The following is a 26228-nucleotide window of genomic DNA, read 5'->3' as shown; positions in this document are numbered from 1 at the left end:
TCACTCATGTTGTTTTAGTAAGAGGTAAAGGGTGAGCAACGTATTACTGGTTAAACAATGCTCATTTTATTATTCTTTTTTCATCAAGACTACTTTAAAGTTGTTTTCGAACAAATTATACAAAATAATACGTACTAAGTGCTATTTACTGTACCTACAGTGTATAAAAGTGTTGTTTGTACACCTCATATATTATTAAACTAACCTTTGAAATGACCTTAAAATTCAAAATATAATAAATAAATTCATTATATTTTATGAGTTAAACACGAACACAGTGACATGAGTAACATTAATTCACATACACCTATTACTTACATAAAAATTTAAAACTACATATTCCGTGAAATTCACGTTACATTGTTGTTTGTACACTTACTCCACGGATAGAGGGTAGTTACGTTTAGATGCAGAGTAAACAAGCAAGCAGTGTGCACAGAGTTTTCTTTCAGTGGAGGTCACTTGCTGGTAGTCCATCATTGGGAACTGTACAATGGAGCGTCGTAAGGAGCTCAGTTCCGATTTAAAGAAAATTTTTGTTCGCCTGGCTCTGAAGAGCTATTTGTATAGCAAATAGCCTAGGTAAAGAAGTGCATAAAACACATTCTATAGTACAACACATTGTTGAAAAATTTCGAAATCATGGAAATTTAAATAATTTGGCAAGAAAAATCAAACAAAAAAAAACAATGCTAAATGCACATGTCGAGAGATTCATAGTTAATCAAGATGTCAAAAATGTAGGAATAAGTGTTCCATAAATTCGAGTCATGATTGAAGAGTATTCATACACAAAGATCAGTAATCAAACTAGTCTGCTTATGTTGTCGAAAAATGATTACCATGGCAGAAGACACGAAAGAGGCCGTACATTAGTGAGACAAATCGAGTTCTAAGATTAGACTTCGATAAAGAACATGTTGGTAAGGATAAGGAATTTTGGAACAGGATGATTTGGTCAGATGAGGCGGAGATAAATTTTTATGCTTCCGATGGTATTCATAGGATATGGAGAAAGCCAAACACATAACGACAGTGAAACACGGGGGTGGATGCATACTATTGTGGGGTTTTATGTCTGCAAATGGTGTGGGGAATACAGAATTCAAATATGGATTATGGATAAGTATGTGTACAATAACATTTAAAGGTCAGTTAGGCAGAGTGCACAAAAAATGGGGATGCCACTTGTGTATATGTTCCACCAAGACAATGACAACAGACGTACTGCTCAAATCAGTAAGGATTGACTCATATGGAACATATCCCAACAACTGCGAACACCTCCTCAATCACCAGACTTAAACTCCATCGAACATTTGTTGGAACATTTTGGAGGAGTGTGAGAAAGCAGAAGTGTACAACCATAGAGGATTTCAAACGTGTAGTGAGAGAAAAATGGGCTAAAATCAAACCAGAACAGTGCAAAAACGTGATAAAAATGAATGAGAAGGAGATGTCAAGCAGTAATAAATTCGAAAGATTATGCTACAAGATATTAATTGTTTTTCGAAAGTGTAAATAATCAAAGTGTACAAACAAGACTGTTACATAGAAATTGGACATGTTTTTATTTTGTTTTGTTTAATATATTCAGAAGTTTATATTTTATTGTTTGACTTTAATACATTCCAAAGTCCACGTGTAATAGTTCTCTCGTATGAAAAGAAATTAAATTATATATTTTCATAAGATAAATTAACGTTTTATTTTGAACTGTACAAACAACATTGTTATATTATACTGTATATTAAATTATTGTTTAGACAACTATCCGAAGACAGGTTTGAATCTCGTAAGTGACATCAATAAGGCATCACTCCTGCGGCAACTAAGTTAGGAGATAATGGGGTAGGATGGCCAGTTTAGGCCATATCAAATTGAAGTAAATTACTAAAAAATGAACTCAATGTTAGATTGAAATAATACACTGACGCCGTCACATTCAGTACATATTAAAATCAATGGCTAAGATACTGGTATGATATATAGCAATCGATTTTTTTAAATCATAAATAACTAGATATAATATAGAAAGAATTCCACGAATATCAGACTAAAGTAATCAAGTTTTCCTGTTAATTTTCTCGTCATGAACAGGGAACGGATTTATATGGACTAAAAATATATGAAATATGTAAATATATATGTAGTTATTTTTACCAAAATATGGAATTAAATATGGATTTTTACCAAAATATGGAATTAAATATGGACTTAAAATTATAAAAAAATGACTATGTACGTTAAATATTGGTACATTTTAATCAAACTAAACAAAAAATATAATGGACGTACCTTATCTTCCAATGTAGTTTCAACAAAACACAATTTTTATTGTCTGTTACCATAACAATAGGTTACAAACATTTCTTTCAAGTGCTGAAAAGTGAATCTTCTTCTATTGTCTCTGAGGATAGATTTATACTGACTAAAAGAGCGTTCGACGTCACAAGAAGTAACTGGTACATAATTCAATTTCACAATGTCTGCTGGGGATAAGTCCAAGTTAATCTTCACTGTTGATTCACCACTCATCACAGCAACAACCTTTTGTAGTTCTTCATATCCAGGGTTTTTTGAAAGTACAGTGTCCACCTTAGCTCTTACTGCATCTGCAACTTTACCTCTACCACGATTCAGTTGTTCCACAGTACTATTTATAATTTCAAAACTTTCAGATAGTGAAAGGTGCTTATTTTGGAGACTTTTGAGCGTTTTTATGATGCATGAAAATGTATGCTGAATGTGAGCTAAGTCATTCTTCACACTTATGTCACAGGTAACTGTTTTCGCAGTATCAATTGAGACTGCATCTTCAGAGTCCAATGCAAGGAGAACATTGTTAATAGAGTCTATATGTTCGGCATAATATTCAACTGCTTCTAGCTATGTACCCCATCTAGTTAAAATTGGCTTTGGTGGCAATGGAATTTCAGGGTACATTTCTTTCAACACGTTAACTCTACTGGGAGCTTTGAGAAATACTTTTTTCACTGATGAAATCAACAAATCTACTTTAGGGAAATTGTCTCTGACCACTTCTGCCACACGATGAAATGCATGCGCCACACAAGTAAAATGAGTCAATTTAGGATATACAACAGATAATGCTTGTCCAGCTTTGACCATATAAGGGGCAGCATCGCTAATAAAGAATAACACATTATCGTACATAATACCCTTTGGCCACAGGATACCCATAGCTTCGTTGAACAGTTTAACTATAGTTTTGTTATTGCACTTTTCTAGAACATCACAATGTAAAAGAATTCGTTCAGAATATTGTTCACTTAACAAACCGATAACTACATTACCAACAAGTCTACCTTCTTTGTCGGGAGTCTCATCAATGGAAACCCAAATTGAACTATCTTTAATTTCATCTCTTATCTTCTGTATTGTCTCATCGTAGATGGATGGAGCATACGTCTTCCTAAGTGTTGACTCATCCGGGATTGTATGTTGAGTATATTTTTCAAGGAATTCCCTGAAGACCTTATTCTTTAGTTTGTAGAGAGGAATATCAGCAGAGATGAGAGAACGGCACAGGTCGATGTTAAACTCAGATCTTACATTCGATGTTGTTGGTTGTGTTAAAAACAATTGTCTCTGCTTGGAATTTAGTTGTTTGTTGGTCTGATGTTTACTAGTTGTAATGTGTTGTTGCACCAGGAACTTTTGTGTAGATGATACTGCACACTGACACAAATTACAAAATAATATTTTATTGTCAGTTGATAAACCATCTTCTTTAAATTCTGAAATGTAACTTGTTAGTTTTGATTTTAAATTGACTGAATGACGTACTTTTGGCATATTTACCGTCTTTATAGTATGATTTACAAAACTGAACCTATGTGTACTCTGACTGGCATTTAACTGTTGAGCTGCACAACTGAAGTCTGTTAAAAATTTTAAATTAAATTAATACAGTTTTGTAACTTACTTTCCCATTGTTGATAGGACTGCTAATTTTCAAATAACTCTGATGTTAAAGGGATTACTGAACATGTGTTTAAATCTCTATTGTTGAAATGTATTTTTAAAAGTTAATGGAATTTTGTTTTGTTTTATTGTTAAACCTAATATAATATGGACTGTTTTATATGAAATATGGAAAATATATGGAAATTAACGAAAATATGTACTAAACTCTAAAATATGGAAAAATATGGAAAATAAAAGTAGGATTTTTCAACCCTACACATTGTGAAACATAAAGATAATGCAAAATATAAATTATATTAGCTTTATAAGTAAATATGTATTTACATATAAATCCTTTCCCTGGTCATGAACATCGTTTAATATAGGCCTAATCCTTTCTTCTTCTTCTTCTTCTTCTTCTTCTTCTTCTTCTTCTTCTTCTTCTTCTTCTTCTTCTTCTTCTTCTTCTTCTTCTTCTTCTTCTTCTGAGGGATTTCAATTCAAACCTGCTATTCAAAACTACATTGCTTGGTTATTTAACTACGCCGTATCAACTACTAGGTTATTTTAGTGTCGATGGAAATGATAACTAGATAGTATCTGGAGAGATGAGACTAAGAGTCGTTATGTAATTACCTTGCATTTGCCCTACTGTTGGAAAGATCCTCGGAAAAAAACCCAACCAGATAAGCAGCCCAAGCGGGAATCGAACCTACGCCCAAGCACATGCGCTTACAGCCTACGGCCTAAACACGTCGGTAGCTACTAAAGTAGAGGTAGAGGGGAAGAGAAGGCCTGATGGCCTTGTCTCTACCAGGTTAAATAAATAAATAAATAAATAAATAAATAAAGCTCGCGCAAGAAACGATTACCGAAAGGCAATGGTAGCGTTGCTGTCTGTTTTGACGTGTGTATGTAGGCACGCCGAGCGGGGAGAGATGCGAGCCGATGGAAGTACTGTCTCTTCCAAGAAGATGAACAAATGAGGACATCGCTGTGAAAATAAAGAACGTAGCAAGAGAAAAATTCGAAGCTAATTAAACGCGCAACATATGTTTACGAATGAAATAATAATACCGTGCGATACAAGACACGCATTTACATGCAATGGAACAAACTAAAGTCTTAATGTAACTATCACAACGCAAGACTAATTCTATGGATGTCATTTCTCTTCTGACTGTACTCTTGAAGTACTGTACCCAAGTTATCTCGTGACCTTTCCTCTCGCCCGCTCTTCCTTATCGCAGTGTTTGATTCGCATTCCTTCCGTCGGTAATCCGTACTTGCGAGACCTAAATAAAAGTTGAAATAAAAGTTAAACTTTTCAGGTTAACCCATAATGAATGTTAACAACATACTTAACTTTATTTCCGATATATTTATGATCAACTTTCTCTGTAAAGCCAGCTATAATACTGTCCTCTGAAATTTCGGAGAAGGCCAGTCTCCTACTCTGAGACAATTTAATTGACAACTGGCTTCATATGGGTGAATGACGAAAAGTTCAAGTACCCGCCATTATATAAAACAAACTTCCAACCAACAAGTCAGTAATGACCGGACAGAATGAGGAAACCGATGTTCGCATTTACTTATTTAACAGAGGCTGAGCTTGGGCGTGAGTTCGAATCTCGCTTAGGCTCATTGCATGGTTGCGTTTTTCCGAAATTTTCCATAACTGTAAGGTGAATGTCGGATAGTCCCATCGCGGACCGGGCAAACTCTATTTCCTCGAGGTTGATGGTAAATAGATAAAGACAAAACCGAATTCCTGAATTCCTTCAATGGTCAACCAAGTGCACGACCGTATCTTTGGCCCCTTTTACCTGGTCTTCAGAGGCAAGTGCATTTCACATAGAGCAACCATCGGAAAATTTGTACTCACGATGACATCACTGGACGCAGGCCGCAATACGTATGAAGTAATATCAGTCGAGGAGTATAGAGCACTCCGTTCGGATTCCAGTGGCGGACTCAACACAAGCATCTGGCGTAGACCACAAATTAATGATTTATAGATGGACAAATTAATATTTTATTTCACCTTAATTTTTACTGCGCCACAACAAGCTAGGAAAATACGTCACAATTTGCCACTTTCAATGTAGTTCGTAAATTTTCGTCTGTTAGTCACGGTCGTTGTTTATATTGTATAATTACAATAATGTACCATGGTATTTCGGTGCAGGAATTCTCCATTACCATATGGTGAAAAATAGGTAGAACGAAAAAAAATTCTCTCCGACACCAGGACTCGAACTCGGGTTTTCAGCTCTAAGTACTGACGCTTTGTCCACTACCCGGGCTCGAGTCCCGGTACCGGAGAGAATTTTTCTCCGTTCTACCCATTCTTCGTCATATGGTAATGCAGAATTCCTGCACGGATACATATGTGCTTCGGGTACATCATAGTAATATGATAAGCTAAGTAATCACGCCGTGATTCAAGACGGCGCCTAGTTCCGTCAGATCCCGGCCACTTACAATGGAAGGGTTTCGGCTCGAACAGGAATTTCGTTTCCAAAATTTGTATACAGGCCCATCTTTACATCTCTGTAAAGCTCCCAAAAGCATTCGTTTGTGTAATGTGCGGTTTGTCTGTAAAATTTGAGTGAGTGGGGAGAGCACTGCACAAGTAAAGGGGTTGGGGGACCTTATCCGTAAGCCTACCTCCTCACAATAGCTAGAGACAACAGTTTATAACTCGTTGGTGTGTGCACCATTCTCTTGTTGCTTGAAAGGAAAGTGAAAATGGACGAAAGGAAAAATTTAAACATATGGAATGTTTTAAATATATTGACATCTAAACTGAGGAGAATGTATCCTAAAACGGACACTATCGGTAATGAAGACCATATGTTTGCGTTGTTTTTGATGGATTTAATAGTTCAGAAACAAGAAAATCAATTTTATTTTATCAACAAAATAACACTCAACAGGATAGTGAACGACCTTGAGAAAGGCGAAGGATATCATAATATTATTCAAGATCAAGATTGTGGTGCTAGTGCTGGTGATGGAAATACTACGCCCCGAAAAGAAGCTAGCAGTTCTAGTGATTATGAATCATCCCCAGAAATGAAAACAAAACGTTCACAGCAATATAACAAAATATTCGGAAGAAACTCTTAAACGAATTTATGATGATTACCACAAAATACCATGAAAGGTGAGAAAAGACATCTATCTACAAACATATTTGAGTATGTGGAAAAAAAGGAAAGAAGTGAGAAATGTTTTCGAGGGAATAAAGTAATTAAGGACAAAGCTATAAAAGATTTTGTTATATCCCAATTAGACAAGTCGAGAAATGAGGGAAAATGTGTTCATTACTGGCTCTGGCGTATTGGGCTATGCAGAAAGCAAACGAAATAGGGCATAGCGATTTCAAATGCTCTACAACTTTCATTAAACTCTCAAAAAGGAAAATAGAATTTTTCGTAGACATATACTGTAAGTTCTTTTACGACATCCAAAGACATAAAAAAAAAAGAGAAATTCGAGAATGTGGGGATCATTTTGTAGGGGAAGTGAACCAGAAAATTGTGAATCTGCAAATACAGCCACTGTGTATTTGGAATTGCGACCAAAATGGATTCAATTATGAACTAACGTCCGGGTGTACATTGTCCAGAGAAGGAGGGCAGACTAGTTCAATCGACATACAGTATCACCCACAGTTACACAATAGATGTAGGACTTTCAATGTGGTCATCCATCGAAAAAAAAAACTATGTATCTGTCTTCAAGAAAAAAATGTTGGCCCAAAAATAAGCAAGCAGATTGAAGAAAACTTTCTCCCAAATATATAATATGTAGAAGCTAGTGTGAATGGTGAAATGTCTAAACCCCATTTAAGAACATTCTTCTCCAACGTTGCCTGAAAATCTTGCAGCTAATCAAAAGTAGACTATATACTGTTGTGTGATTCATGGAGTGCGCACAAGGACACAACCTTGATAAATGAATCATTCCAAGGCAAGGACATAGAATGTATGATCATTCCACATAAAACAAATAAATATATCCAGTCTCTGGATGTCTATTTCTTTAGACAATGCAAAATAATATGTGCTCGGAGGATAACAGATTACATACTCTTGCTGAGAATCCAGAACTTAACTTGGGAAATCGAGTGTTTATAATGAAAATGCAATCTGTTGTTCATAACCAGTTGTCTGCTCCAGTATACCGCCCTATGCTTCAGTATTTCTGGCAGTCTGCTGGTTACTTGAATCCTGAACAAGTCTCAGACTTCAAAAATGTAATTCAGGTGGGATTTGATTTTTCAGGAATGCAGTGTTATTCAGAAGATTGTTCAGGTGTTGCTTCTGCGTGTTGTGCTTATTGCTCTGCTCCATGCTGTTTCATGCATTTTATAGAGAATCCTCATGTACAATTTTGATGAAGCATATTGATCAACACCAACCAAACGATGAGTTACTCAAATTAATGCTTTTACGATCTTCATCACCATTGCGAGGTAAACCCCTGTACAAATGTTTAACTAAAAATTCCTGTTCGAGCCGAAACTCTTCCCTTGTTAGTCACTCGTAATGAGTGCACCTCTGTTGGACATTGTGCCACTGTCACATATTCTGTGACACATTACATGAGGGTAGGCCACCAAAAGAGAACAGAGAGGTAGAACTTAAACTGAGAAGGATTCAATCTGGCATCGGAACTAGAATCCAGTGTGGCTTAGTGGATAAAGCGTCAGCATGTAGGGCTGAAAACCCGGGTTCGAGTCCCGGTGCCGAAGAGAATTTTTCTCCGTTCTACCCATTCTTCACCATACAGATTTTAGAAGTTTTCATTCAGAAAAAATAGTTCGGGAATATATTGAATGTAGAACCTAACAATAGCTATGTAGGGTAGCGGCAGGTGACGTAAGATAGGACTGTAGATATTCTTCTATGGAGAGCATTTTAAATAAATCTAAACTAGTCTGGCGTGTTATACAACGATAACATTTTATGTCCTCACTTCCAGCTCTCTTAATAAAACGTTAGTCCACCTAGTAGACTTTTTTAAAGTCATATTTCGAGTCCCATCTGTTACTACAGATACAAGTTGCTTTATGTTCAGATTTATTGCTTCTATATATTTTCTTCATGCTTGGAATAACTCTTTTCCTGTTGTATTTCCTTTAAGTGCAATGACATCGAGCAAATATTCCTATACACAGAGATATTTCGTAACTCCGCGGGTGAACATTGCCAGTTGTACTGTACTGTACTGTTTCCAACTCAAGCGAGAGATTAGACCATGATTTGATGCATATTTGATTTTATTTCTCGTTCAGCTAGTGTTCAATATCCCTTATCCGCCTTTGTATTGTCCCTGTGGCTAATTTCATACTGTTAAAAACATCCGATTATTGGGTGTATATATAATGTTAGCAATTTTATTCACACATGTTTCAGTGAACTTTCCTTCATTATAGCACTTCAGTGATTTTGCGATTTCCAAAGCAATAACATGGAGTTTCCTTTGACTCATATCTTGTTTCATCATATTTTATTACCTTAAGTATTATTTTAATTTAGTTTTTTTATGTTTTAATTGCTTCACCCCGTCCAGCCTTACGAAAAGAAAAATATTTTTACCATTTTCTACTGTAGCCTATACTTTTCCGTTTACAATGACATTGGCTATGTTCATGCTTACCTATGATTTCGTTATAACCATTATGACACGATTGTATCGTAATGTCTCTCGATATTTGATTTGTAAGTGTCTATTAGAATTTTATAACACAAGAGGCGTCTACATTGTCACCCTATGCACAACAAACACCGTTTCTCCCATTCTTCCTTAAACATAGGTTTCCGACAGACGTTGAAGATTTTGAGAAAGAAGCAATCTAAATTCAAGCAGGTAACCCGCCACTGATAAATGTGTACTGGACTTGTAGGAAGTTGGATGGAAAGGAGGGGTTGAAGCGAAGACAGTTTACCGAGTCTTCATTCATACTTACATTGCATGTTCTCTTATCTCATCCAAACATTTTTCAATTCATAGATCTTATTAAAAGTATGCATGCAGATACTTACAGAACAATCACCAGCTACGGGCACCGCGTAATGGCAAAGAATGAGACGTCAATGCAACCAGTCATCAGCCGATTCTGTAAGCACCAGATAACGAGAGTTTATTACGTGAATGCAGACATCGCCCAAACAGTGAGGGTGTATGAATATGTTTTTAGAAGCATAACAAGACATTAAGTCTTTAATAGTAATTTAACTTGTTGAATGTTACATTTTAATGGCACTGTAATTATGCCAGTGACAGTAACATTTTTAACCAAACCAGCGATTTTCAATAGCATTTACTTTAAAATATGTTTAATCTTGTTTCTGACATTCTTAAGTCTGTAAAATGGGAAGGAAAATGTTATTTACTATAATGACAATGAATTCGAGTAATTCCACACTATCCACAAGAAATGCGAGTTTTCCAAGTCAGTACTTACCAAAATGATTTAAAAAATAAAACAAAAACGTTTTAACATACACAGGTGAGTGTATGTGTGTATGTGTATATATAGGTTTATTCATGAGGTTTTACCGTCCCTTACGGAGCTTATTTCTAAACACATTCTGAGCAAAAAAAGTCAAACATTTGTCTAATCTCAATACTTTCAGTATTACCTAATTTGAAATTGTTTGTAAAATACCATTATTCTTATGTTTTAAGGGTAAAAGAATGTTACAGATAAAGAATGAACTATCCAGGAATATAATTTCTTTAATTAGCTAGTATTCTAAAGTTAAAAATGTGTTGTAAATTCCATAGTTGCTTCGTACAGATTTTTTTTCGATTTTTAACTACAAAATTACATTTTCTTACGCAATTATCATAACAATTGTTACAAATCACGCCACTCTTGTAATTTTTTTTAAGATTGTAGATTAGGATGCATAATTAAACTGTGTAAAGATTCAAGGTCCTAAAATCGTATGATATGTAACTTTTCGATTGCTGGTAAAATTCATGTTCTGGGAATAATAAGTTAATTAAGTATTAAAATATCGCTGCAATCGAAAAGCACTGGGAATAAATTTGAGTAAGGAACAAAAAAAAGTTTCCTTCCCAGGCAGGATTCGAACCACGAATGCCTTAGTTACCAGTCTATCGTAGTCTGGAGTGAACAAGGCTCTGAAATCAGCTACAAGGGTCGGTCCGGTTTTTTGCCACTACTGTACATAAAAATACATATGAATTATGATTTAGGTTTTTTAGTTCTTAAATCCACTTTAGGTTTTTTAGGTGCAATAGAATTTACATATATGACTCTTATGAACATGGTTCGCGAAATTATCTAAGAAATTGCAAGTTTAGAGGCAAGGAAAAAAAAATAGATGAAACACCTATAAATTCGGTCCGTAGTCATATCACACGGTACGGAGCTAAATTTTCCACGATTTTTTAATACACTGGAAAGAATCAAATTTCTTTTTGTCAAGTGATGTCGGCCAGAAAAAAAGTTTCCTTATAAATCCGTCGATTTTATTGTTATTATGTTTTAGCATCTTGGCTTTATAAACTATTATTCAAAAGTGTTTAAGTGTTCGGAAAACATATCAGAAATGAAGATCAGTCTAAGAAGCCAAAGAGAATTGGAAAACGGGTTTGCATATTCCGATTTCTCCTCTTGCAGGTAATGGTACATTAGAAGTTAAATGGTCTCCACTGACTGGTTTTGAGTAAAATTGTCGTTTTCGATTTAACTGGGATTTGTATTTTTGGAATGAGGTTAAGTACGGACAAAAGTCTCGTCCAAAAGGGATCAAGCCTGCAAAATGTTTGGGAACCACTGCCATACTCGAATCATCTCATTCATCTCTCCAAAAATATAATTTTGCTATCATCAATTCCATCGACACTATATAACATCGTAGTTGACACAGCGTTGTTAAACAACCAATTTTAAAAAGTTGGCAGATAATTTTGACTCATCAGGGTCATTTCTATATCCTATAAACCTATATAGGGTTCCGAATAAGATGTTTCCTTCCAAAGAAAACAATAATAAGAATTCCTGTTGCCCTATTAAAAGTTCGCGCCCTGAACAGAGTTCGAACGTGCGAACCTGAAACAAATGGCAGAAAGTATGGTAATTGCTAGACAAAGAACGACTCCAGAACAATTTGTTGTAATGTTTCGTGTCGATGTGTGCAGCCTTCCTGCATCCGTTGTAAAAACTGCAGAGCATCACGATAAAATATTATTCCCACTACAATGCTTAGTCAAGGCAAACAGTGGCGCATCGTTACGCAATTTCCTAAGTTTTTCCCCTTCCACCACCAGTCCCTCCATCTTTAGTACAAATATTTATACATTACTTGCATATCTGCACAGTTTCGGAGAAAGTGTACAGCTGGCTCGTGCACGCATTTAGAAATGTTTCCGTCTTGCTCAGCGCGTGAAGTGGTCGCGTAGACTAACGAACAGTCTCCCGAGGCGGAGTAATTTCTTTGGCGTAGTCATGCTCAGGTTGTTACCATTATAATTAGTTGCGCTATGATAGGAATGGAGACGCCGAGCAAGTGTTTCTAGTTCAATTCGGAGTGAGTGTATTTGGAAGTTGAAGGGAAATGGTTGGTAAGACTGTAATATCTTGCCACCTTTGCTTAATAAATTTGGAGTAATGAACATTGTGAAATGGCTTGATAGAAGTTCAAATATGAATTAAGATTCCAAGATTCAGTGACGGTAAAATGAAGATACCTACATTTTTTGGGTCTCATTGATTTGACGAATTTTGAATAGTTTCATAGTAGACCTTTATATAATACAGTAAAACCTCCCTAAAACGAAACGCGATCGTTCCAGATTTTTTTTACGTTTTACAGGGTTGAGTTTTGGCAAAACTAAGAATAGACTACTGCAATATGATCACTGTAGGAAGAACACAAAAAAGAAATAATTTGGAATAAAAGTTACTACAGTACAAGCAAAGTGAATTTTATTTTCATAATTTAATAATTGCAGCCCCCCCCCTCTCTCTCTCTGCGCCCTAGTTTCTTGGCCCCACATTTCTCTTAAAGTGCATTGCCGCGACTTTTTTTTTTTTTTTTTTTTCGCATCCTGCATCAATTCAGAGTGTAAATTGCGCCCCGACCCATCGGTTGTGTAACTGAAGTTGTGTTTGGTGGAAAACAAATTAACTTCACTTTAAGACAAATCAATCCTTGGATGGCAGGTAGCATTGTTTAAAAACAGTATGACCTTACGACCTTGACGTTTCATTGATCCATTAAAATTATGAAGCCATGATAGAACTGGTGATCTAGACTTTTTCGTTAAATCGTACAGTTTTACTTTATTCGCACTGTTATTTAACACTGTATTGGCATATTAACACAAAACTCAGAAGAAATAAACAGAAATGTGAAACTAAATTGACACTACACTACAATTATTCAGTTTTATTATACTCGCACTGTACTTTATCACTGTATTGGCTCGTTTACACAAAACTGAGAAGAAATGAATGAAAATTCAAGAGGGTTGGAAGAAGTAACGGTATACTCCATTTTATTTCAAGGAGTGCAGTTCGGTGGCTCCTTTGAACACCCACTTACAGATTTATGACTTCCTAAAAATCACCTCTGATAATTCCATCCTGTCCCCTCGTCCCAACATTGCACAGTTGCCACAATCCTGGTGACCCTCGAAATGAGACAGTGAGGTGAGACTGACGGGATTCTTGGAATTTGGAAAAGATGCGGCAACTCTGCCTCCACGTGGATTTGAATGTCAATTCTTCTGAACGAGGGTTGTGATTGGTTACTGACAGGAGAAGATAAGATTTCCGTCACAGTAAGGAAGACGTTTATTTATGACATCCAATTAGTAGGGGGCAATAGAAGGTGTGTCAGCAAAGTCCTTTCTATGAAACTGCATTCCATGAAATAAAATACAGTTACACAGGAAGTCAGTAATCTGTCGGGTCCTTGACAATAAGCACAGAATAGTGACATGGTTAGGAGAAGCTTCATCCCCAACGCCTGACAAAGAATAGCGAAAGTCTTCCTCCAGATCATTGCATGTATAGTCACACAAAAAAAAATTATACCAGTATTATCGCAGAATTAAGATGCTTTTGATATGGAGAATATCAAAGGATTATGAAAACATATTATATCCGTGAATTACTCTGCTGGACATTCATAAGAAAGAAACTACAAGTATCAACAGAAGAATCAAATTGGAAGAAAAAAAAGGGATTGCAATGCACGATGTGAAACAGAGTGGAGTAAACACAGAAAGATGAATTTAAAATTCATTCAGTTTGTTACATTTTTATTTTCTTCAAGTCAAAATAGAATATTATGTTATGTTATAGCCCTACAATATGATTCTTTACACAGTGTTTTTTGTCCTTCTCAGAAAAGTGCAACGTGCAATTTTTTAATGCTACACAAAACCAGAAGGTAAATCTCAATTCAGCGAATCAAAATACGTACGACAATACTTGGTGCAAAAAAAGATTTCGATGTTGAATTTTGCCATTCAATGATATTTTAAAAAGCAGTTGAATGCAATACTAATGCGTTAATAACAAAAAATATCCTACTTTTGTCATTTTCTGAGGGATGTCCGGTGAACATAATTATGGAGGTGCATTGTACTCGTATTTATTGTATTCTACATTATATAACATCCATTTCTATGGTAAGATGATCATAAAAGTAAAAAAATAAGCTGAAATTTCCCGGAGCGATAAAATTATATAACCACGATAGTATATATAATTTTATTTTAGATTTAATAAAACCACAAACTCTCATTATTTTCACGATCATAACCGTTATCAACCAATTCCCATCCATTCCCTTTCCTTTTCCTTCTCGTTCCACACTGTCATTTTAGAAAATGAATGCTGAGATGATATCCAATGTTGATAAATCTTCAGGACTGGGGAACTGTATCTTTGTAGACACCTAGTCATACTAACTAATGTTACATATATTATGTCAATGTTTAAACTAAAATGGCCCCCCTAACAGGTCAGTGACAGAATTCAAGCTTACCATTTATTCTGCGAACTACGGTTCGACAATGATAATTGTATTGGACAAGAATGGAGAATTAGCGCTCTTCCCGAGGGTTCTCCTGTTTTCCCTCACCTTTACAAATTTAAGGAGAGACGTAGTCTCAAATACTTGTCATATGTAATTAATCACTGATCCCACAATTTTTTAGCTATCCATCTGAAATTTGGTACAGATATTTAAAATAACTGACTCTATTATGATACTTAATTACAATATCTTACCATGTCAGGAAGCCTAATTACGAATCCACCTACCTAACCTGATATCACAAAATATAAGGAACATTTTCTCATGATCTATTAAAGATATGGTTCTTAAATTTGTACACATTTGCTCTGCATTATCTTATGCAACAAATCCCTGCAGACGATTTAAAACTTCATTTTTTTTTCAAAATAAATTTAAAAAAATATAGTAGTGTTAAAAAAAATATCATTGCTTTGCCAGAGTAAAGTTCTCTAAATATTCACCCAGAAACAAATTGTCTGCAGGGGAATTTGCAATATGCAATAATAAAGGAGTGTGCAAAATTTAATTACTTTATCGTAAATAGTTTGAGAAAAATGTTCCTTCTTTATTGAAAATTGGATAATACAGATAGTAAGTCCTAAAGTTTGAATATGCATGCCATATGATTAATTACTTTTTGCCTCTTGTGACCCACAAGAGCAACGACAAGCACTGTTTATAACACACGAAAGAACTGATAAGTCAATTATTCTAAATCCTGAAGAAGAATCATTTTTACAATTATTTTCTAGTCCAAGTCTCTCTCCAATCTTTTTTCTAGAACTACTCTGTGGCTCTTCTTGAATGAAACCATTTAGACTAACATTTGGGCCGTAAAATTTTGTGGGGAAATTCCCAACACCATGTAATATATTGTTTTAGATTACTCTTTAGAAAATGAGGTTTTTGGTCAGTTTGGACCTACTACATCTCCCCTTAATTTTACCAGTACTCTCATATGGTACAAAGTGGCACAAGCAACAGCGCTAGTCGGGATCACTCAGCTGAGTCGATCCACTGACATCGAGGTTGATCTGTCGATCTGGTGATCGTTAGAGAACAATTTTGTCTCTAATATCTGTCTGATATTATTTATGTTCCTTTCAGTATGTTTGTAATATATTTCTTGGTGTTTTAAATAAACTATTCCACATTTGAATTTTTGCAAATTTCTCGAACATGAGCACGATATTGATGCCAAAGTGTGCTATTTTCAATTTTATTTCCAAAATCATCCATTTCATTTTTTTAAATGTGAAATTTAGAAAGTTAACATTTCGTTTTGGAAATAATTTTGAACGAAACAAGTAGAGAAATTTTAAAAGATTCAATTAAAGGTAAAAATGATAAAACAGACCGCCACAAAAGAAAATGACACTTTTCGTGTTTCCTGTAAAATTTGTGAAAAGTGAAATAGTAGGCTTTGGAAATAGGCTACTCAATTGGTGTGTTAACAATTGATGTGTTAACTAATTCCAATGTTTTGTTGAGATGTCGATAAAGTCGCGATGACTTCATAGCTTCAATTCCCAGAAAAGCAGCACAAATTACATATTGAGGTCGTGGCAATTGGTTAGTGTCGGGGAAAAAAGTTTATGTTTTATTTAACGGCACTCGCAACTGCCGAGGTTATATCAGCGTCGCCGGTGTGCCGGAATTTTGTCTCGCAGGAGTTATTTTACATGCCAGTAAATCTACAGACATGTCTGTCGCATTTAAGCATACCGGTACTTAAATGCCATCGACGTGGCCCGGGATCGAACCCGCAACCTCGGGTATAGAAGGCCAGCGCTATATCAACTGCGCCAACCAGACAGTGTCGGGGAATTTTATGAAACCAAATTTTAAGTAGTTGTCCATGTACAAGGTGAAGCAAAATGTATGGAGCAAAAAGAATAAGTTATAGAAGAATGTTTGCATACCGGTACCTAGATATTCAGTTTATTTGCAAACAATGTACACATTTTGCCATTTACTTTAGTGTTAACAGATGCTCATTATTTTAAAATCACATCCGGTAAATCTCCTCTTTCATTCACTGCACAAGTGACTCAGGAAACTATCCATCACAAGTGCCAGCATGTCGCGCGGAATGGCTGCAATTTCATCATGGATAGAAGCCTGTAATTCCACAATTGTCTCCTTGCGAGTGAAATAGATCTTCTCCTTGAGGTAGCCCCAAAGAAAGAAATCTGGAACTGATAAATCCGGGGATCTGGAGGGTCAGTGGATGTCGCCAAAGCGAGAAATGAGTCGGCGCGGAAACAGCTGTCGCAATCTGCTCATGCTGACATTGGCTATGTGGGCAGTAGCCCCATCTTGCTGAAAGCATGTATCAAGATGCCCTACCTTCTTAATTCATGTACCAGGAAGGTGTTGAGCATTTGAAAATTCGTTCTGACTTGGTGTCTGACCAATACCGGAAGTTTTGCTTCTTGAAAAATCCGGATAAATGGAAATGTACTTCACCAGAGTCAAGAAAATTAGGCAGAATATCGTTGTTCTTAGCAATCATTTCTTGAAGTTGCCCACAGAATGCTATTCTCATTTGCCGGTCAATTGAACGTAATTCATGAACTTGCAGCTTATAGGTTGGAATTTCAAATCTGCTTTCAATATCCGGTTAAGCGATCGCCGCGCGCCGGCTCATTTGCATTGTCAGCGAATGTCGACGGGCTGAGCGTTGTGAACTTCGCTGCATTTCTGCACGATTGACATTCTCAGGCGGTCGGATGTTTCTTGGCCTACTGACGATTTCTTGTTTTCCACTTTTCCATGTTCCCTCCAAGACTGGACCCATCGCACAATTGTCCTCTGTCAGGAACACGATGATGACGATGTACTTGGCGAAAGAAACGCTGAGCTGCGATTGCACTATTTAAACTAATAAAAGCTTCCAACCTGAATGCGTATTTGTATGGACCACTGACCGATTCATCGCAAATTAAATGTCAGACTTGGTACAAACAAACAATTTAAAAGTCGCCGTTCCTATGTACTGCTTTGCAGTGTTGTAGGCATATAATGTAAATGTACCATACATTTTGCTCCACTTTTTACTTTCGAGTGAATGCAGACTTTTCCTTCTGTGTACTGGTAGTTTTCCTCTCCTTTTGCATATCCTAGAGATCGCCCTGTGGACTCTGTGAATGCATCATTAGTAGTTGGGCCACAAACACTTTCAGTACGACATTTCTTATACCGAAATTAAACAAAGTCCCCAAAGTCCCTTGTCCTTTAAATCTGTATGTCTATCACTTTTAAAAAATCACAACACTCAGGTTGTGAAAGAAGCACTCAAAACTGCGATGCAAATTTGCGAAGAGCCTATATTTACTCTGATTATTCAGTATCGAGAACTGGATAGACTGTTTTAATCTTCATTTTAAGTAAAAAATAAAGTTTATACTTCCCACTGTTACTGTTCACCGACATCTGCAACATAGATGTTAATTCGTTCAGTTGAGAACAGAGAATTTATTGTCCATTGTTGTGATCGGTTTGCAGGCAACTTTTACGACCGATCATAAACAACGGTGTTCCCTTTCTCGAATATTTCCACTATAAAATATTTATACGTGAAAAATGCTTAGAAAAGTAATGACAAATTCCAGGAGAATAACTCGCGGCCCGGTACCGGACCGCGGCCCGGCGGTTGAGAAACACTGCTGTATACCGTAATACTTAATGCTCACTACTTAGCTGGAAAAAATTAATCATTTTATTTGCGCTCACACTAAATAATCATATTTATGTACTTTCTCTGTAATGTAGCCTAGTTAAAAAAATAAAATACAAACAGAAATGTAAACAAATAGTTACGAAACTCAGGGCATAAAATTAATTACAGATAGAAACTAACCTGGCTCAAGCGGATCTGAATTCAGATCATAAAAGATTTTAAAGATCGGACACACCGCGTGAAGCGTATAAAAAAAAACATATACAGAGTGAGTCATAAGTATGTTTGGAAAACGCGTGAGCGTGCTCCTGAATTAAAAAAAAAAAAGAACAATTCCTTATAAGAAAATTTGACAGAAAACGCTTATTTATTGGAGAAATGGTCATACTTTGTTTTTGTTCTTTTTTGTTGTGTCACAAGTACCGTCAACCGGGTATACTTTACACAAGGGGGGTAACTTTACACATTTCTAGAAAAAACGTTTAGATGGCAGCACATTACAGACAATGTGTAGCAACTCCGTGGAACTGATTCTATGTGACAACAGCACATGTGTGTAGTAGTCTGAAGTGTGTGCCATTATTAAAGCTGTTAAACACCATTGTTGCTGATGAATTTCACGAGGCAAGTATTTTTACTCTTTTTTCTATGTGTAAAAACTTTGTGTTTTACTGAACAGTTCAGTTCATACATTCAATTGTGACTAGTATTATATGAAATTATGAAGCTTTCGGACGCGGGAAATGACTGCCTGACCAGTTTTTCGTTACATGTGCTACCCTGCGAGAGGGATAACCTAATGTAGTTCTGAACGGGGCAACTTTACACAGATGTGAAGTGTTTATGGACACTAATTAAAAATAAAAACTCTTTTTAATATGAAGCATAATGTCACTATTAATGGTGGTAGGATCGATTCCTGTCAATGATAGGGGAAAATAAATGATTTTCAAACAGACAAGGTCGTTACTTGTAGATTATTATTATTATTATTATTATTATTATTATTATCATTACTATTATCATTATTATTATTTTCAATAATCCGTGGCACGTCAGCTCTGAAGGATCAATGCCAGTTTAATCGCTTACTGCAACTAGTAGATAGCAGTATAGTCATGTGGTTAACATGACGCTATCCCTCAACCGTTGGACCGTCACCAGGTTCTAAAAAGGCTTCCTACAGCACCTCCTCAGGAAAATCACAATGTAGCAGCACATTCATGAACAGCATTTATTGTATTGTTATTACATTTGTTTACTTTTATATAAAATATTTCATTTTCAGGAATTTACCAATATATTTTGTTCCCACTATGCTAACTGTAGTGGGCTAATAAATTGCGAAACACATCATATTGTTCAGAAATGTTTTACCTTTCCAATCCCAGTACTTAAAACAGTGCAATGTTGGACCATATTCAACAGAACACTCGATTATAAGGCAAAGTAAATATGTGTGTAAAGTAACCCCGTAAACGGAGCATCTTTACACACGTGATTATTTACAAGTGTGTCATAATGCATATGTACAACCACTAGATTTTCAAATTTACTCAAATTAACGAGTAACATTCATATAAAAATTAATTTGTGTATCTACTTGATAATCTTCAATTATTTTATCGAATAAGCAAAAAAAGTGTGTAAAGTAACCCGGTTGACGGTACATGTTTGCAAACTTGTCATTTAACTTGTGTCCTGCATTGTTTACACACGCCTGAGCACGACGTACACACGACTGACGAGTTCGCTTAAACATTACTGTATATTGTTATCACGGATCAACTGGCATGCATTTTCGACACGTTGCAATAGCTCCTCTGCATCATTCACTGGTGTTGCATAGACGACAGCCTTCAAGTGACCCCAAAGGTAAAAATGTAATGGTGTGAGGTCGGGTGATCTGGGTGGCCAAGGCATTGGACCACCGCGTCCAATCAAAACAAAAACAATGTACTATTGTCTTGTCACCGTGTTGTTTGTAAACAAACACTGGTACAAAAACAAAAAAAAACAACACAATAATATGATCAATTACTTATGAAAACTAGGGGTGCGATGTAGATCTACCTCCTCGTGGTGCACCCTGGACGCTTACTAGCGACAAAAAGATCTACAAAATGACACACAACCTTGAGGTTGTGTTTAGGTCAAAGATATTCGTATAAATAAATAAATAAACTTATGAAAACAAAAGTCACTATAGAATAACTCTTCTCGGGTTCTCAGCCAGGTGAGTTGGAGATTAGCTTCCAAGCTTTCGACGGCTAGCTCTGCCATCTTCTTCAGGGACGAAGTGATGTGGGACTAAAACAACATTGATCAATTGATCACGGAACGGGGCGACGAGGAGTTGGCTGGTGTTTGCCGTTTGGATGGCAAGACGCCGTCATCTGTTGCTTTAAAATCGAAGGAGAATTGGGAGGAAAATTTAAAAGGTACGCAAAACGCGTCCTTGCAAGGGGTTGGGGGCTGTACAAAACTAAATATGTGAGCTCCAAGCCTGTTGGCCACTAGTCTCACTCCGGGTTACGCTGCTCCCCTGAAGGAGCTCTAGAAAATTTTGAAGGGGAAGCCGAAATTGGATCACGTCTAGCCGGTATATATGCAAAAGTAGGGCTCCCCGCTGCGGGCCAATCAGGAGCTAGTTCCTAGTCCCGACCGCCAGGCGCATTCTGGTTAGTGGAGACGGCAGCCAATCAGGAGCTACTTGCTGGTCCCGACTGTCTGCCGTGTGCTGGTGGTCTAAGCGTATTGATGGCAGGTTTCCATGCTGTACTCAGCTGTAGACCCCCGTCTCTGTTGAAATTATTGCCATCTAGCTGGATTTCGATGGCTTCCTTGATAACTAAGTCCCAGTAACCTGCTGTCTTGTCCAAGATGGTGGTGGCGCTGAAATCTATCTTGTGACCAGTTTCTAGGCTGTGTTGGGCTACTGCAGACTTATCAGGATAATATAGTCTTATGCTGCGTTGATGTTCCTTGCAGCGATCCATGATAGTTCGTCCCGTCTGCCCGATGTAGCATTTCCCACACTCACAAGGTATTCTGTAGACACCAGGTGTCCTGAGACCAAAGTCGTCCTTAACTGGTCTCAGCAAGTTCTGGATCTTTGTGGGCGGCTTATGGATGGTTTTAATCCCGTGTTTTCTTAGCATTCTGCTAATTTTGCCCGAGATGGGGCCGTAGAACGGGATGTATGCCCTGCCCTTTGTCTCCTCTTGTTCCTCGGCAGGTGGTTTGTCCGAAAAGGCCCTTCTGAGGGCCAAGCCGATTTCCCTGTTGCCGAAGTTGTTCTGTAGGAACGTCCTACGTAGGTGACAGATCTCAGAAGGGAGACTCTCTCTGTCCGAAATCCCTCTCGCCCTGTGTAGAAGAGTCGACAGGACCGTTCGTTTCTGTGCCGGATGGTGGTGGCCGCCCACAAAGATCCAGAAATTGCTGAGACCAGTTAAGGACGACCTTGGTCTCAGGACACCTGGTGTCTACAGAATACCTTGTGAGTGTGGGAAATGCTACATCGGGCAGACGGGACGAACTATTATGGAACGCTGCAAGGAACATCAACGCAGCATAAGACTATATTATCCTGATAAGTCTGCAGTAGCCCAACACAGCCTAGAAACTAGTCACAAGATAGATTTCAGCGCCACCACCATCTTGGACAAGACAGCAGGTTACTGGGACTTAGTTATCAAGGAAGCCATCGAAATCCAGCTAGATGGCAATAATTTCAACAGAGACGGGGGTCTACAGCTGAGTACAGCATGGAAACCTGCCATCAATACGCTTAGACCACCAGCACACGGCAGACAGTCGGGACCAGCAAGTAGCTCCTGATTGGCTGCCGTCTCCACCAACCAGAATGCGCCTGGCGGTCGGGACTAGGAACTAGCTCCTGATTGGCCCGCAGCGGGGAGCCCTACTTTTGCATATATACCGGCTAGACGTGGTCCCACATCACTTCGTCCCTGAAGAAGATGGCAGAGCTAGCCGTCGAAAGCTTGGAAGCTAATCTCCAACTCACCTGGCTGAGAACACGAGAAGAGTTATTCTACATCAAACGCCGGGAAAGCCTCAAGTCATACAAAAGTCACTATTGTTTTTTTCCCCCAATAAATAAGCATTATCCGTAAAATTTTCATACAAGGAATTCTTCTTATTTTTGATCCAGGAGCACGCTCACGCGTTTACCAAACATGGCTCACCCTGTATAATGTTAAAATAAGTAAAACCTGGAGTTTAAAGTAATTTCTGTAGACTGCTAGGGCCTATATGGAAATTTTAATACAGTGACTGCACAAAGTGTTCGTACATCTTCAAAACGTAAGTAAAAATAGTTTATGAGGACAACTGACACGCCTAAAATGTTTACAAATAACAATATTGTGACTGAAAACTCTATATATTTTATTGAGTGTAGCAAAAAAGTGAAAAAATCTAATAATTTCTATAATATATTTAACAAAATTAAATCACTCCTATTTTCATACACACAATAAGTTATCGTACACCTGCTATCAGGAAGTCTTTATAAACCTTTATTACATTTCCGTACCTTGTAGGATTGCCCTTTTCAGCGATTATTGTCTCCAGTCTTTGTAGCATTGATTCTACTAATTTTTCTGTAATTGTGGAATGAATAAAGTCCCATTCTTTTTGAAGAGCTTACTTAAGACATTCTTTATTTGAGAAATGGTGCTTTCTTATGTTTTTCTCTAGAATAGCCCAAAGATGCTCCATGACGTTAGTGTCAGGTGACTGAAGGGGAGTGTGAAGTTGTTTTGGAATATTGTAGAGCAGCCACAATCGAGTGTTTTCCGCAGTATGTTTGGAGTCATTATCTTGCTAGAAAACGAAAGTACTTTGAAGACCCAACTTTTCAGCACTAGCATGGAGATTCTGCTTTAAAATGTTCACATACTTTTTGCGGTTCATCACACTATCAATAAAATGCAGTCTACCCACGGCCGAGGCACTCATACTCCCCCAAACTAGCTCTGACTAGCCTTTATGTTTTACTGTAGGCACAAGGTGTTGAGCATCCATCTCTGTATTCTTTTGTCGCCACACCTACTTCTCCCATCCGAACCAAAAACATTAAATTTGCTTTCGTACGAAGTAATTACTTTTTTTCTATACTCCATTCTTTTATCTCCGTATTTTTTCGCCAAATGTAATCATTTGTGCGATTTTTCTTACTCACTCAACACTTTTTCCGGGCTATGCGACAATGATAACCATGGCTGTGGTGGCTTAAACTTTCATACCTCGTCTTTCCAGATCTGCGACAACCTTTACTGCACTAATCTTTGGATCTTTCTTTATTTCCCTAATAATCATGCGTTCATCATGTTATTAGAACTTCAGGTCGTCCAGTTCTTGGCTTGTTTTTCACAGTCTCTGATGCGGAGAACCTATCATAAATTGACTGGATGGTAGACCAAGGTCTCCCAACAAGTTCAGATATTTCACGTAACGATTTGAATTCGTTATGCAGTTTAATGATAACTTTTCTTTTCTTCTCACTTGTTTGTTTACGGTTGCTCCCCATTTTGACTTTTCAGCTCTTCATTCACTGATGACGGAGCTCTCTCCCTGTCACTGCTACACTCACAGAGGAACACAAACGAGTACTGGCAACACCATCCTCTCCAACTCTTCTTTTAATATTATTACTTCAGGTGTACGATCACTTGTTGTGCCGACTTATGTATCATTATTGAGCTTTATTTAATTTTCCAAATATTGTACTACTTTTGTTGTTTTATAGACAGCATATTTGTGAGCGTCAGAACTCACTATTCATAATTAGTGCATTATTGTATTCTCAAATCCTGCGATTCTCCTTAAAGTGTATTATAATCTGAATTTTCTAAGAGTACGAACACTTTTTGCATTCACTGTAGGTACTTCTACAGTACGTTCAATTCACACACCACGTGTTGATATAATTTGGAGTGAGCTTTAGGTCTTGACAATGTTGCCTTTGACAATTCCAAAGGAAGTTTAATAATACTATAGACTGACAGCTTGCAATTTGCAGCCGCTCACAATTTGGAAGTTGATACATACGAACGCGTAGGCCTACACTATCTGACTAGAGAAATACGAAGAACTACAGCAGAATATTTCAAATGCAAGAGACTTCAGACATGGATATTCATCGCTCTGTCCAGACGCACAGAAATGTGCTGTTTCTCAGAATCCCGCTGTCAAGGGTTACTGAACAAGGACAAGTCCCTCTTATCAAACAGGACTTGGCAGTGTTTCCACACGTGATCAGGTTTCATCACAGAATTCTAAGCAGTCAACATTTCCGTCGGTAAAATCCAACTGTCAGTTTGCAAAGATTGCGTTTTAAAAGAGAATAGGTTCGAAACCTCACTGAGAAATTACTTTTATTTTGTCACGTGAAAGACTAGAGTTCAATTCAACGGAGTCCATGTGGAATTTGTGGTGGACATTTTTATTTATTTTAGTAGGTTATTTTACGATGCTTTATCAACATCTTTGGTTATTTAGCGTCTGAATGAGATGAAGGTGATAATGCCGGTGAAATGAGTCCGAGGTCCAGCACCAAAAGTTACCCAGCATTTGCTCATATTGGGTTGAGGGAAACCCCGGAAAAAACCTCAACCAGGTAACTTGCCCCGACCGGGAATCGAACCCAGGCCACCTGGTGTGGTGGACAAATAGGGTGTTATCACAGTCTAGTATATACAGTCACGAAGCTCAATACGTAGTAAATATCCATCCATAGATAATTGCTAACTACTAGAATCGCTACTATCGCCTCATTACAGACAATGCGAAATAGTACCTGCACAGTCTATTGTTCCTAGTACTCTCATAAACTCAAGCTTCGTGATTGTATATACTAGACTGTGGTGTTATGTTGTTCACAGCTTCTTTTTCACGGGAACACTTTCGTTTCCCTTGGCAATATTTTACTAATTCGTACTCAGACGAGAAGAGAGGAGAGAAAAGAGAGTGAAGGAGAGGAAAGTGACGAGGAAAAGTAAAATCAATCAACCTCTAAGAAAATATATAACCGTAATAATGCAGGGTGGGCTAAAAGTTGCTTTCCCAAACGCTTCCTTACATTTAATTACGTTCAATTTACATTGGACTACACATTCTCGATACACAATTCACAAGGTTTAGATACTGATACGGATGGCAGAACATAACTCACGATTTTAATAGATTTTCACGAATGACTGTTCGATCATCTGTTTTAACTGATTTAGATCTTGCGGTTTCTCAGCAAAAACATGAGTTTTCAGGATACCTACCCCACACGCCCCACAGCGAAAAATCATATGGCGTCGGATCGCATGATCTGGGTGGCCAATCTGTTGTGCACGACGCGACGGTCAAGAAGTCCCTCACTCCTACACCAAAATGAGGTGGTGCTCCATCCTGTTGCCATATTAACTGCATATCGGCAAAACGAGGGCTGTTTTAAAGACATGACATGACATCGGGAAAAAAGTAGACGCACGAACATGGTTGCCAAACCACCGCTC

General features: G+C 37.3%; 1 protein-coding gene across 4 annotated transcripts in view; it reads right to left on the bottom strand.

The window, feature by feature from the left end:
- Positions 1–26228, bottom strand: part of LOC138698191 (protein 5NUC-like) — a 372815-nt gene that overhangs the window by 234433 nt on the left and 112154 nt on the right. For all 4 annotated transcript variants that reach the window (XM_069823952.1, XM_069823951.1, XM_069823945.1 and 1 more), the window contains exon 2: positions 9990–10063. The gene's annotated coding sequence lies outside the window, so the exon portion shown is untranslated. The remainder of the gene's footprint in view (positions 1–9989; positions 10064–26228) is intronic.

The sequence above is a fragment of the Periplaneta americana genome, chromosome 4, assembly GCF_040183065.1.
Source record: "Periplaneta americana isolate PAMFEO1 chromosome 4, P.americana_PAMFEO1_priV1, whole genome shotgun sequence".
In the NCBI taxonomy this organism is placed as follows: Eukaryota; Metazoa; Arthropoda; class Insecta; order Blattodea; family Blattidae; genus Periplaneta; species Periplaneta americana.
The sequence above is the reverse complement of the archived record's forward strand: the minus strand, read 5'-3'. Positions and strand labels throughout refer to the sequence as shown.